Raw genomic sequence first — 13,641 nt, 5'->3', positions numbered from 1 at the left:
ACAAGGTCATTCCCAGTCCAGGAATTCAGAAAGCACTAACTGAACTGAACCATCTTGTCATTGACAGCTCACCTATTTCTGCTTCACCTCACTGCCTCCTTACACATACATCTTTAGGAATTCTAATTCCTTCCTCTGAGGAACTTTATTAACAATTTTTCATGTGTGTTTTAAGGGGAAAAAATGCACTAGAACTCCACTGAAGCCAGAAATTTATCTGGTGGTAGCCATGCCTCCCATTCCATTAACTTCAGTTAGCCTATAGGTAACAATGAGGCAGCAGGTGAAGGGAACAGTAGGTATAGAGGTAATGAAGAAATTAGAATGAAATCTGTTCTCATTAATGGCAGAGGGGTCCAAGTCTATAGTCTTTAATTTTATAAAGTATTTCACCACACATGCATTTACTTTGATGGTAGATTTCTTTTTCTAGCTACCAAATTTTACTCTCTTCCAAAGATTAAAAAACATTTTGAAAATTCTGCCCCCATGCCAACCAGTGCCTTTGTTTCTGGAGAAGTTCAGGAACATTTTATAGGTCTTTTCATGACTATTAACAATTGCCAGTTTTCATTTTTCTGTACAAGGACCTCAAAAAATATGAGATAGAGTGCAAGAAGAAAAGGACACATTTTTTGTTGTTGTTGTTTGTTTCAGGTACTTTCATTCCTCTTGGCCCTGTGTCTATGCTTTGTCTATCTATTTTCACTCTGGTAACTATTAGTAGCTCTTCCTTTCTTTTAAAACAGTGATTAAAGAGTCCTATTTTCTTTGTAGGTCTCTTATTTAGTAATTTATATTTCAATGGCAATTATATCCATAACTCATCTGAGCCCTCCATCCCAATACTAGGTTAATATTATTACTTCTTTTGTAAGCCAGCTGCAGTGAACTACACATCTAAATATTTGTTTAGCAAAGAGTGTAAGATTGGATAATAAATTCTTCAGACAATGATTTTATTTACAGCATATTGATAAATACATTCAGGCAATTGCTATCTTCTCTGTAGTTATGAGAATTTATACCTTCTACACATTCAAAACCTATCCAAAGCACGGGACAGCATATTTCTTTGACAAAGAAGAGAAATATTTTCTTAGAAAAAAGAGTATTTTGAGAGTAATATTTATAAGATGAAATATTTATAAGATGACATCTTTCTCATGAAAATCTAAGAATAATATTAAGAAATGTTCTATACAAGTTTCTTCTAGATAGCATACTCAAATAATATTAGCACTACTCAGACAACACAGTACTGTGTGTTCAGGTTTTATTTTATGAGGGGAGCTAACAGATGGAGCTGCCACTCTGTCCTAACAGAGTATTTCATAATTTTACAAGGTAGCCAGAAAATGTAGTCTGGAAAGATGCCTTTCTATACTCCCACTCAGTGGTAGTTATAAAATGTCAAAGTGAAAAAAAAAAGCAACTCAAAAATGTTAAGTTCTTCAAGCCCCATTTACCAAACCACTGGAATCATTGTGTTGCTCTCTCTCTTCTTTGACTTTCATTATCCCCATTTAAAAATGTTACCTGCGCAGGCCTGAGATTAAACATTTCCTAAATATCTTCCTTGCAGACTTTCTCCTGTTTTCACTCCAACAATGATTAATTAATGATCTAAATAAGAAGAGCCTGTTTTTCTTTTGACTTGATGTAAGTGGTTATTCTTTAATTGTTTCAATTTTTTTAATTAATTAAAAGTATTTGTCTGGAGAGGTGGGAAGAGGGCAAAGTAGGAGTATACTAAGCTCACGCCCTCCCACAGGTACAAGATAACACATCCGTGTAAATGACACAGAAAATGACTGCAAGACTGGCAGAAAAAAACTCCACAACTAAAGGTAGAGAAGGCCACATCAAGAAGGGTAAAAAAGACAGAAATGTAATAGGTAGTTAAATAGACCTCCAAGACTACTAGGAGGGAGGGAGCCATGGGCATGGAGAGGGGAGAGGAAAAGGGGAAGACAAATCCCCAGAATATTTGTCTTTGAAAACCAGAGAGGCCGAATTTTGTTGTTAAAATCAGTGAGACTTCAAGCTTGGAAGTTAAAAATCAGTGGGCTCAGTTCTGGGAGAGCCCAGAGGATGAAAGGAAGCCAAGCTCATGCCCTTAAAGAGACAACAGGACAGCCTGCAAAGACACAACATAGAAGGAACAGTCTGAAAAATGCCTATGGCATACAGAGCTTGTCCAAAGGTGCAGGGTGTGCTGTGGGACCTATCCAGGAACAAAGGAGCTGGCAGGCACCATGTCCCTTTCCCATCCCCCAGCATAAACTCATGACTACCTTACTTACACCAAGCCCTACCTGGCCCCACATCCCACAGGGCTTCTACAGACCCACCCCTTCCAGGCAGGCCACCCTCAGTCCCATTGCAGCAAGGCCTCTCCCCCCGACAGCCAGTGCAGGGCCAACCTTGCCAGCACTGCATCTCCCCACCTGTCTGCTTTGCAGGGCCCTGGTCCTGGCAGCAGGAGGCCCCCTCCCTTGGAAGACCAGCATGTACCTTGTTAAAATTGCACACCCCACCCATTCACACTTTGTGGGTTCTGCCCTGGCCAGTGGCAGTGGCGGCAGGTCTCATTTCACAAGAAAACTGGCAAGAATCTTGTTAAAACTGCAGCTCCACCCTGGCCAGCTGGACTGGCAGTTGTGGTATATCCCCTTTGTCAGTGTGCAGACCTTGCCAGCACTGCATCCTCTGCCACCTCCAATAAGGTCTTGGCTAGAACCAATTCAAACCAGGAGTACAAGCCTGGCAATGTGCCAGCAGCCCCAACAGGGGCCAGCACCACTCCAAAGTAATCCCTGCCCCGGGGAGAGGAGAAGATAATCACATACATCAGTCCAAGGATGGCCCCAGCAGTGGTCTGGATGCAGACAGTTGGTCCGGTTGCAGGCTCTGCCTGCCAACAAAAATCTCTCAGGGGCCAACACAGAGAAAGCACCCAGTGGCTTGGTGCTAGTGTATCTCTGGCAAAATGCCTGGTCTGATTAAGCTGAAACCCAAGGAGGGCCCAGACTGATCCACTAACACCAAGGGGATCAAATACTGCCCACAACAGGCAAAGAGAGCAGATGACAAGGCTGAAGGGAAAAGCGGCCAAGACACAATAGGAGGGTGCACACGACACACATAGGAAACCCGTGAAGTGCCAGGTTCTAGGGAACAGGAGACACTACACTGCAGAGCACTATTGGATTTATTTTTCATAAGGCCATTATTTTTAAAAGCAGGAGATGAAGCGGACTTTCCTAACACAAAAACATAGAGTTAGTCAAAATGAAAAGACAGAGTAATATGTCCCAAATAAAATAGAGCAAACCACATCAAGAGACCTAAGCAAAATGAATATAAGTAATATGCCTGATCAAGAATTTAAAGTAATGATCACAAAGATAACCACTGGACTTCAGAAAAGAGTGGAAGACATCAGTGCGACTCTTAACAAAGAGGTAAAAAAAAAAATAATCAGAGACGAAGAACACAGGAAATGAAATTAAAATTGCACTAGATGGAATAAATACCAGGTTAGAGGAAACAGAAGAACAATATAGTGACCCGGAGGACAGAGTCATGGAAAGTAAGAAGCTGAGCAGGTGAAAGAAAAAAAAAAATCCACAAAATGAGAATACCCTAGGCAACTCAGCAACTCCATCAAGCATAGTAACATTTACATTTATATAGATTCCAGAAGAAGAGAGAGAGACAGAGAGAGGGGGACAGGAAATTTATTTGAAGAAATAATATCAGAAAACTTCCCAAATCTGGGAAAGGAAACAGAGATCCAGAGCCAGGCAACACAGAGATCCCCCAACGAAATCAACCCAAATATATCCACACCAAGACACATGGTAATTAAAATGGCAAAAAGTAGTGATAAAGAATTCTAAAAACAGCAAAAGAAAAGAAGACAATTACATACACGGGAAACCCTATAAGGCTATCAGTGGAACTTTTCAGCAAAAACTTTGCAGGCCAGAAGGGAGTGGAAGAATATAATCAAAGTGCTGAAAAGAAAAAATATATGAAGCCAAGAACACTCTATCCAGTAGGGCTACCATTCAGAAAAGAAAGAGTTTCCTAGAGGAGCAAAAGCTAAAGTTCAGGACCATTCAATCAGCTGAAAGGGCACTCTTTGATGGAAAGCAAAGATTGTAAGTAAGAGTGAGAAAAGCAAGAAACACAAAATCAGTTAAAAAAAAAAAGTGTATCTGTGAAAATCAATCAAGAGACTCACAAAATAAAAGGATGTAAATCAATGATTTTTCTCAGGTATGTTCATAAAGCATTTTTAGGTATTTGAATAGTCATCTTGTTCAAGTTCCATTGTTGAATGTTTCTTCAACCTCAGATCCTTTCAGTGCAGGATAAGTTGAGTTTGTGTTGAGAGAAAACTAAGCAATAATTACCCATAATTTTAAATCATTTGAAAACTACCAACTTATTTTTTTTCCCTGAGGATTTCATTCCTCTGAAAAATTTTACTTGATGTTTTTAATGCTTGTTTCTTGTTAAATCCAACTCAGTAGGTATTTGTTGAGAATATGCTTTATTCTTAGTACTGCATTGGCTGTTGTAAGGGCAAAATGTTGTATGAAATAAGGCTGTAATAACAGGGAACAATCACTCCTTTATATCCTTGCAATTTCCACACTAGTAGATAGTTTTGAACCACTCTCTCTTTTGGCCTTGAACTATCTCATTAAGTGACTCAATCTTCCTCTCAGCCTTCAATCCGATAGTCATTACTGGAATCACTGGTATTGACTTCATATTTGTAGGTCCTGATGATCTTATATATTTTGTTTCTCCTACTTTGTTTAATAGATATTTTACTTTTAAAACCAGGCTAATTTGGAAAGAGGAGAAACATATTATTTCAAAAATATATAGAAGAAAGCCTATTCTCCTATCACTTTTGATGGGTTAGACTTTTAGATAGAGTTTCATAATAACAAAAATTCCCCAAAGTATAATGTATACTTTGCATTTTGTGCTTACACTACTGAAAAGAAAAAATGAAAATATTACTAAATCACTTTTCTTTATGAATCATATGATCTTTTTTCAAATCACAAAGGAAAAGAATCAGGAAATACTAAATTAAATATTTGTTTTAAAGAACTGCAACTAAAAGTTTCAAAATGTAATCATTGAAATAAGTTCCATCTAGCAATCATGCATTTGGATTTTCTTCTGCCTCAGTTTGAAATTGACCTCAATGGATATGAATATTCCTAAAATTAAAAAACATAGGATGCAGAAAGGCTGTTATTATTTTTTTCTTTTTCTTTTTTAAAGCTCCACACCCAGCATGGAGCCCAATGCAAGGCTTGAACTCAAATGCTGAGATCAAGACCTGAGCTGAAATCAAAAGTTGGACACTGGGCAGCCCGAGGGGCTCCACGGTTTAGCGCCGCCTTTGGCCCAGGGCCTGATCCTAGAGACCCAGAATCGATCCCACGTCGGGCTCCCTGTGTGGAGCCTGCTTCTCCTTCTGCCTGTCTCTGTCTCTGTCTCTCTGTGTGTCTCTCATGGGGGCAGCCTGGGTTTATCACTGCCTTCAGCCCAGGGCGTGATCCTGGAGACCAGGGATCGATTCCCACATAGAGCTCCTTGCATGGAGCCTGCTTCTCCCTCTGCCTGTGTCTCTGCCTCTCTCACTCTGTGTCTCTCACGAATAAATAAACAAAATCTTTAAAAAAAAAAACAAACAAAAAAAGTTGGACACTTAACCAAGTGAGACACCCAGGCACCCTGCAGAGTAGCTATTGTTATTAATTCTTTTTAGACACTATGGCTTGTAAAAATGAAACTGTATCAACATTTATTAATGTTAAAAATGGTTTCTCATATGTGTATTATAGCCTCTCCAATACTTTACTTTCTAGAAAATGAGCTCCGATAAAGTGAGCAAGTTATCTAACAAAATTAAATTGTGAAATCTTAATTGTTGATGACAAATAATTAAGTTACTTTTTTTGTACATTTGAGATATTTTTCACTCATAGTAGAGTAATACAGAATGAATGTTAACATATTAAATATACCAACATTATAAGTTGAAAAGTAAAACAGAAATTTAAAATGTTCATTAACCATGAACCTCTTCCCAGCTAATTTTTAACTTTATATTTACAAATCATTGATCACCTGCTGCTTGGGTAATATCATTTATTCTTTCTTTTCAAAATGCTTTTATTCATTAGAGACACAGAGAGAGAGAGAGAGAGACACAGGCAGAAGGAGAAGCAGGCTCCATGCAGGGAGCCCGACGCGGGACATGATCCCGGGTCTCCAGGATCATGCCCTGGGCTGAAGGCGGCACTAAACCGCTGAGCCACCCAGGCTGCCCAATATCATTTATTTTATGTTGCTACTCTTGATGGCAACCTTGCAAGGCGAGCCCTAAAATTCACAGAGGTTAATACAATGCAACATATATACCAAAGTTTTCCACGTGGCCTCTCTGAGTTTAGAAAAAGGCATCACTATTTCCCATACAAATTCCCGTGTACCAATCTTGGCTTTTCTGTATTAATAGGATGCTAAGACATAGATCAAGAAAGTGAAGTTGTAGTGCAGGCCAGCCTAGCTTTTCCAATGCTTCTTTAAACCCTATAAAATGATTTTCAACACTGTCACTGACCTCTTGACCTCTTGGCTGTCCTAAATACTATAGAAATAATTTTGAAAAGTATCAGTGGCCCCCTTTTCTCCAATACTTATACTAGAAAAGAAAAATATGTTTTTGTATGTCAGTTCCACACAGAGTATAGTTCTAGGTTGTATGTGGTTTAAATATGCCATTAGTAGTCATTATGCCAGTTCTCAGCAAACTTAAGGCATAGTTATTCAAGGAAATAAAGGATAAGCATTAAATAAGTAGATAGAACAGGGACCTAGAGCAGTATGATGAGAATTTAAATGTGATTTTCAAATTTTAATTTGGTAAGGATAGCATCGATTCTGCAGTATTCAAGGAAAAGTTCATATAGGAGAATCCAATTCATAGATTAATATAAACAAAGAGCATTGACTCTGGGGCCAGTGCTCTTAATGGCACACATTGACTAACAGGTATTGTTTAAGTAAATGAAGAAAAGGAAAGGGGTAAGAAAAGGCAGAGGACTAGGCAAAATTAAAAAGATGGAAATAGAAAAGTGCCAGATGAGTTTGTAGTACTATTGTAAAGAAAACACTTGACGGGATGAGCGCTGGGTGTTATTCTGTATGTTGGCAAATTGAACACGAATAAAAAATAAATTTATTATTAAAAAAACCCACAATGGATGGAAATGGAAAAATGTGTACTGGAATCTTGATGGAAAGGAGAAAGTTCTATCATTATCATAATTGTAAAGGATGGAGTTATGGAGCTGAAGTTCCATCTTATGGGAAATAAGATTGTGAAGTTCCTCAAGTGAGAGAGTGGGGTAAAAAACTGATTTGTGTATAATAATTTGGTAATGGTGGTCAGGAATTTGGAGAAATGAAAAATGAGGATGTGGAATGTAGTTAGCATCAAGGTACAGTATAATCCAAGCATAAGGCAGTACAAGCTCTATTCAAATATGTTAAAGAAAAACCAACCCATGGCATTGTGATGGGTATGTTGAGCAGAGTGTCTCCAGGATCAGGCCCTGGACAGAAGGCGGCGCCAAACCATTGAGCCTCTTGGGCTGCCCCAGTCCTTTTTCTATATGAAATTTATTTCCTCCTCTTGAACTGAATCTCATATTTATTTCTTCATCTGTACCTTTCCTAAATATTCAACCTTCTATTTAATTTCTTTTTATAATCTTTATTTCTTCAGGTTATGGCTTCAATATAGGAAAACCCCTTCTGCTGTTGATTTTGCTCATGATCTGTGTCCTCTCTGAAAAGTGAGAGGCAAGAGAAGTGCAGGAAAGAGAAAAAGGAAAAATATACTGATATATACCATGGTCTAGGCCAATGCAATGTCTGTTTTTAGTCCTCCAGAGATTCTTTGAGAGATCCCGGTTAGAGTGACAACTTGTGAGAGCAGTATAAGTTCATCATTCAATGATGACCAAACATTAGTTCAATATGCAATTTGCAAAATTGTCCATTTACTTCCTTATTTGTATTTCACAACAAATTGAAGCAGGTTGGGTAGGAACTGTTGCTTTAATTTCACACAGAAGGAATCTAGGTTTAGAGAAGTTCAGCAAATGCCCAAGATCATCACACATTTCAAAAAGCTCTCAAGGTACAAACTTGCAACTAGTAGATAAATAAGTTCTGGAGATCTAATGCACGGAATAATGATTATGGACAACACTACTATATTATATACTTTAGAGTTGCTAAAAGACTAGATCTTAATTGTTCCCACCACACAAAAAAAGAGGTAATAGTTATGTGAAACAATAGAGGGGTTAACTAAGCTACAGTGATAATTATATTGTGATATACAAATGTATGAAAGCATAATGTTGTATGCCTTACACTTATACAATGTTACATGTCAATTATCTCTCAATTTAAAAAACTCAAAACTTTGTTTTTTGAAGCCATATGCTGGATTCTGTCTACTGTACAATTTTTTGTTTGGAATAATTTAATGTGCTGTTTTTCCAAAGTTTATTTACTTTATATCAACATATATTGGGATAGAAAAACTTTCCTGAAACTATTTCAAATGTTCCTTTGTTGGTGGATAGTAAGAATAGAGTACTTTATTTTTATTTTTTTTATTTATGATAGTCACAGAGAGAGAGAGAGGCAGAGACATAGGCAGAGGGAGAAGCAGGCTCCATGCACCGGGAGCCCGACGTGGGATTCGATCCCGGGTCTCCAGAATCGCGCCCTGGGCCAAAGGCAGGCGCCAAACCGCTGTGCCACCCAGGGATCCCAGAATAGAGTACTTTAAAATTAATTTAAATGATATTCATGTAGTCATAGCTTCTAAAGCTGAAAAGTTAAGTCCTTGCTTTTGCTCTCAAAGTTTAGGATTTGAGGACTGAAAATATGACAACACTCACTCTTTTTAGCGCTTAGAACAATTCCTGTGACAGTACTTTGACAATCCCACTTATTCACTAAAAACAATATTTTAATCAACTACAACAGAAGTTATTTTTGCTATCATAAAATTTTTATTTTTATAGAACTTCAGTTCTGGGAAGCTTCATTATTGATTTCAGAGTCTTTATGCAGTTTTCAAGGTTTAAACAAGTGCTACTCCCATGATCATACAAAATTTATCTTAAATGTTCTACTAGGAGTTCAATGGAAGAGATATAGGGAATAACAAGTAATATAATCCCTTGCCTAAGGCATTAAGAAATTTTATTCCATGCCAAAACAATGCAGAATACATTTGCATGAACACATGCCAAAATAATCTACCAGGAAATGACTTTGATTCAGTTCAGACTCTCATTTTCCCCCTGAAACTTTAAGCAAAACAAAATCACTATCTCCTGAATAATAATTCATATTATTCATATCTTTGGCACTTGTTTTATCAATTGTATGAACTTTTACCCAGAGCTTTCTGAATTATTTTAGTTTATATCTTTAGACTCATTTAAAATTTACATAGAAGAGGGACAGGAGGAGTACCAGTTGCAGCCAGAAAACAGCTGAAGCAATGGGGGTTGTAATTTATTCCACTAACTTCTCTGTTTTCTTTTTCTTTTTCTTTTTAAGATTTTATTTATTAACTTGAGAGAGAAAAAGCTCAAGTGGGCAGAGAGACAGAGAGAGAGGGAGAAGCAGGCACCCCATTGAGCAGGGAGCCCAATATGGGGCTTAATCCTAGGATCCCAGAATCATGACCTGAACCGAAAGCAGACTCTTAACAGACTGAGCCTCCCTAGTGTCCCTCAAAAGAATTTTTATGTGCTAAGAAGGATCTACAGGATACTGGAGGTTTTGCCTTAGTCAAGTTGCTGTTGTTTTTCCCTCTAGTAAAGCATTAACTTAGGATAGCTGGGAGTTTCCTTCTGGAAGTTAGGTTATTTATTAATAAGAATGCTTTTCCCTTGTAAATCACTAAGTCATTTGCAAACTGATGGAGAATCTTGTCTTGCAGGACTGTGATCTCTATTAACTAATTGTTTTCCCTTCTTTTAGTTTTAGGGCAGCCAGGAGTGCCTGAGGGAGTCACACCAATCCTGAATCCTATATCCTAGTAGGGGGTTGGGGGGTCAGTTTGGGCTTTGTCCTCAACTCTCTCTGCTTCCTCATCAGTTTGGCACTAGGATATACATACAGACCAATGAACTAGAACCAAGAGACCAAAAGTAAACCCTCGCACATATGGTCAATTGATTTTTTGACATGTTACTTCTCTCATCATCTTTACCTCCCATCCTCTTCAGCAAGGCTGTTTCATACATTTATTGAACTGTTAAGATTGTTTTATCACAATCTGCATTCCATCCTGGGATTCCACTGACCTCCTAAGTAATTCTTTTTGTGTTAATTTGCACACATTAAGATTCACTCTTTGTGTTCTACCATACTGTGGGTTTTGACAAATGCATGGTGACATACCCCTCCAGTACAGTATCACACAGCATAGTTTCACCACCCTAAAAAACTCCATGTGCTTCATCTAGTCAACCCTCTCTCCCCCCACCACTGAACTTCTATCAACCATCAATTTTTTTTTAACTGTCTAACTGGTCTTTTAATTGTCTGTAGTTTTCCTTTTCCAGAATGCATTAAAATTGAAATTTTAAAATATGTAGGTTTTGCTGACTAGCTTCTTTCACTTAGCAATGTGCATTTAAGATTTATCCACTCTTTTCATGGCTTGATAACTCATTTCTTTATGGATAGTGTGTTTATCCATTCACCTATTGAAGATTATCTTGGTTCCTTTTAAATTTTAGCAATTATGAATAAAGTTGCTCTAAATATTCACAGCAGGTTTTGTGTATATATTTAGTATTCACATAAGTTACCCAAAGTGTCATTATTGGATTGAATCTTAAGACCACATTCAGTTTTGAAAAACAAAACAAACAAACAAAAAGAAACAAAAAAAGACCACATTCAGTTTTGAAACAAAACTGCCGAACTACCTTCAAAAGTGGCTGGATCACAATTGTCTGTTTTAAAAAATAATTTAGCAATATTTATTTTGGCAACTACTCTATGTAGTTGGTGTGTCCATTTTACAGTTGAGGAAGAGTGGTACAGTGAGGTAAGGTGCCTTATTCCTAAAGCCAAGTGTGTCTACCTGCAGAGACTGGACTCTTCACCACAATGGTGAAGAATACATTCCACGAGTAGACATGATGAGAACAAAGGTAAAAAGAAATGCAAGTAAAATTAAATTTCCTTACAATTTGCAGCCAATTAACAAATACTTGCAAAAGGCAGAGTATGACGCTCTTCCAGGAACTCAAAACTGCGTTAAGGTTAATGCCTTCCTAGAGGCAAAAAGCAACCTTAGCCTGACAATAGCCAGACCTCTAGGATCCTGTATGTCTTTCACATATGAAAATCCTTTTGGAAACTTCCTTTCTCTCTGCCCTCCTAACTTAAAAGTATATAATCAATTCCTGCTCACAACTCCAGTGCAGCTGTTTCTACACATGGGTCCTGTCTCCATGCTTTAATAAAACCACCATTTTGCATCAAAGACATCTCAAGAATTCTTTCTTTTTTTTTTAATTTTATTTATTTATTCATGAGACACAGAGAGAGGCACAGGCACAGGCACAGGCAGAGGGAGAAGTAGGCTCCATGCAAGGAGCCCCATGTAGGACTCGATCCCAGGTCTCCAGGATCACGCCCTGGGCTGAAAGCAGGTGCTAAACCGCTGAGCCACCCAGGCTGCCGTCAAGAATTCTTTCTTGATCATCGGCGCCAGACCTCATCCCATCAAACCTCACCTATATTCCAAAACTACATCATTATGATCTCTGTTGCAATTTGTCACCAAAGGAAAAAAAAAATGGCTTAAAATGATGGCTGATTTTGTCTGTCTCACAAATTTCTCATGAGCAATTTTTCTTTTAAAGATTGTACTTATTTATTCATAAGAGACACAGAGAGAGAGGCAGAGACATAGGCAGAGGGAGAAGTAGGCTGCTTGCAAGAACCCCAATGTGGGACTCGATCCCAAACCCCAGGATCACACCCTGAGCAAAAGGCAGACGCACAACCCCTGAGCCACCCGCATCCCTGTCATGAGAGATTAAGATAGTTTTCAAAGTCTTTGGTAACCTGAAACTAAAGTTTGCTTGGATGATAAACTGAATTCATTGTGATGTAGGGAACAAAGACAAGGAAATGTAGATAAAATAAAATTTCCTTATAACCTGCAGCCCGTTGACAAATATTTGAGGCAGTCAGAGTATGAACTTCTCCAGGAAACTCCCAGCTGTCTTAGTGTTGATGCTTCCCTAGAAGGAAAAACAACCCCTAGTATCCTGTGGGTCTTTTTTGGCATATGAAAGTTCTTTTGTAAACTTCCCATGTCTTTACCTCCCACAACTCTGTAGTATATAATTAGTTGCTCTGCACAATTCTAGGGCAGAGCTCCTTGTGCCCAGGGGTCCTGTCCCTGTGCTTTAATAAAACCACCTTTTTGCACCAATAAATAAATAAATAAAATTTACATAAAGACAAAATTGGTAGTAATTAAAATATATTTAATTTTTATTTTTTAGACTTTTTCAATATATTTGTAAAACAATGATATCATTGTTCAAAAACAACACTTAGAGATTATATTCTTTAGTAGATATCAGACTACAACTCTATTTTATCTTATGTAATGCCTGTTAATTGCCCCAAATCACTTTATCATATGATCTTTAAAAAATGTACAGATACAAATTAGAAATTTGTGTGGTATGGAAAATATCACTATCTTAAAGATCTTTCTAGTAATAAAATGATTAACTTGTTTGTGGGAATCATCAAAATACAAATCAATACTTGAAATTTGACTGCAAGTATTATACTATTTCATTAATATAATCATTCTCATATAATTAAATAGTATTTCCAGTATACTAGAGAATAAAATTTTAAACAAGAATTTTAACATAAATTTAGTGATCATGGAGTTTATCACAATTTATAAGTCAGTGGACAATACAAGGTCTAATCTTGGAAATTTATGACTAGATGTCAGTACAATAAAGTGTCACTTAAAAGAGAAATTATACTAAAACTCTGAAATTGCTATTCTGATTTTTCTTAAAAATCTAGGTATCAAAGAAATTGATATAATTCAAGTAAAAAGTACACATTAAAAGTTATAAATTAAAATAAAATGGAGGTTATTTCTCTTGGAAGAGACATTAACGTTTGAATTCTATATATGTACATGAATTTAAAAATAGTTGCTTTGAGGATCTTGACCAAACCAGAATAGTATCATTACCTTTAGTTAATGAGTTAGCTGATGTATCTCATGGATAAAGAGCTTACATCTAGACATACAGGATCCATGCTGGCCTCCAGTGGGCTCTGCCTGTTTATCTCTGCAATCAGCCTCTGTACTTGCTGAATTTAGTGGTGATGTAAGTCTCATTGTGGCCTTTGAACTGTGAGGCTACATTTGCTGCTCTGACCTGGCTAATGGACACAGCCATTGTTTTCGATCTTGAAACCTCTGCCCTTGGCAATCTT

The 13,641-nt window shown here is 37.4% G+C and overlaps 1 long non-coding RNA gene across 1 annotated transcript in view; it reads right to left on the bottom strand.

The window, feature by feature from the left end:
• The window catches only part of LOC102152058, a 91,130-nt gene extending 77,594 nt beyond the window's left edge, over positions 1–13,536 (bottom strand). The window contains exons 1-2 of the long non-coding RNA XR_005381945.1: positions 13,394–13,536; positions 12,321–12,404 (exon numbers count right to left, since the gene is read on the bottom strand). This is a non-coding gene — a long non-coding RNA (uncharacterized LOC102152058). The remainder of the gene's footprint in view (positions 1–12,320; positions 12,405–13,393) is intronic.
• Between the last annotated feature and the right edge of the window lie 105 nt (positions 13,537–13,641).

Source organism: Canis lupus, chromosome 31 (genome assembly GCF_011100685.1).
Source record: "Canis lupus familiaris isolate Mischka breed German Shepherd chromosome 31, alternate assembly UU_Cfam_GSD_1.0, whole genome shotgun sequence".
Lineage (NCBI taxonomy): Eukaryota > Metazoa > Chordata > Mammalia > Carnivora > Canidae > Canis > Canis lupus.
This window is presented reverse-complemented; position numbering and strand designations above follow the sequence as displayed.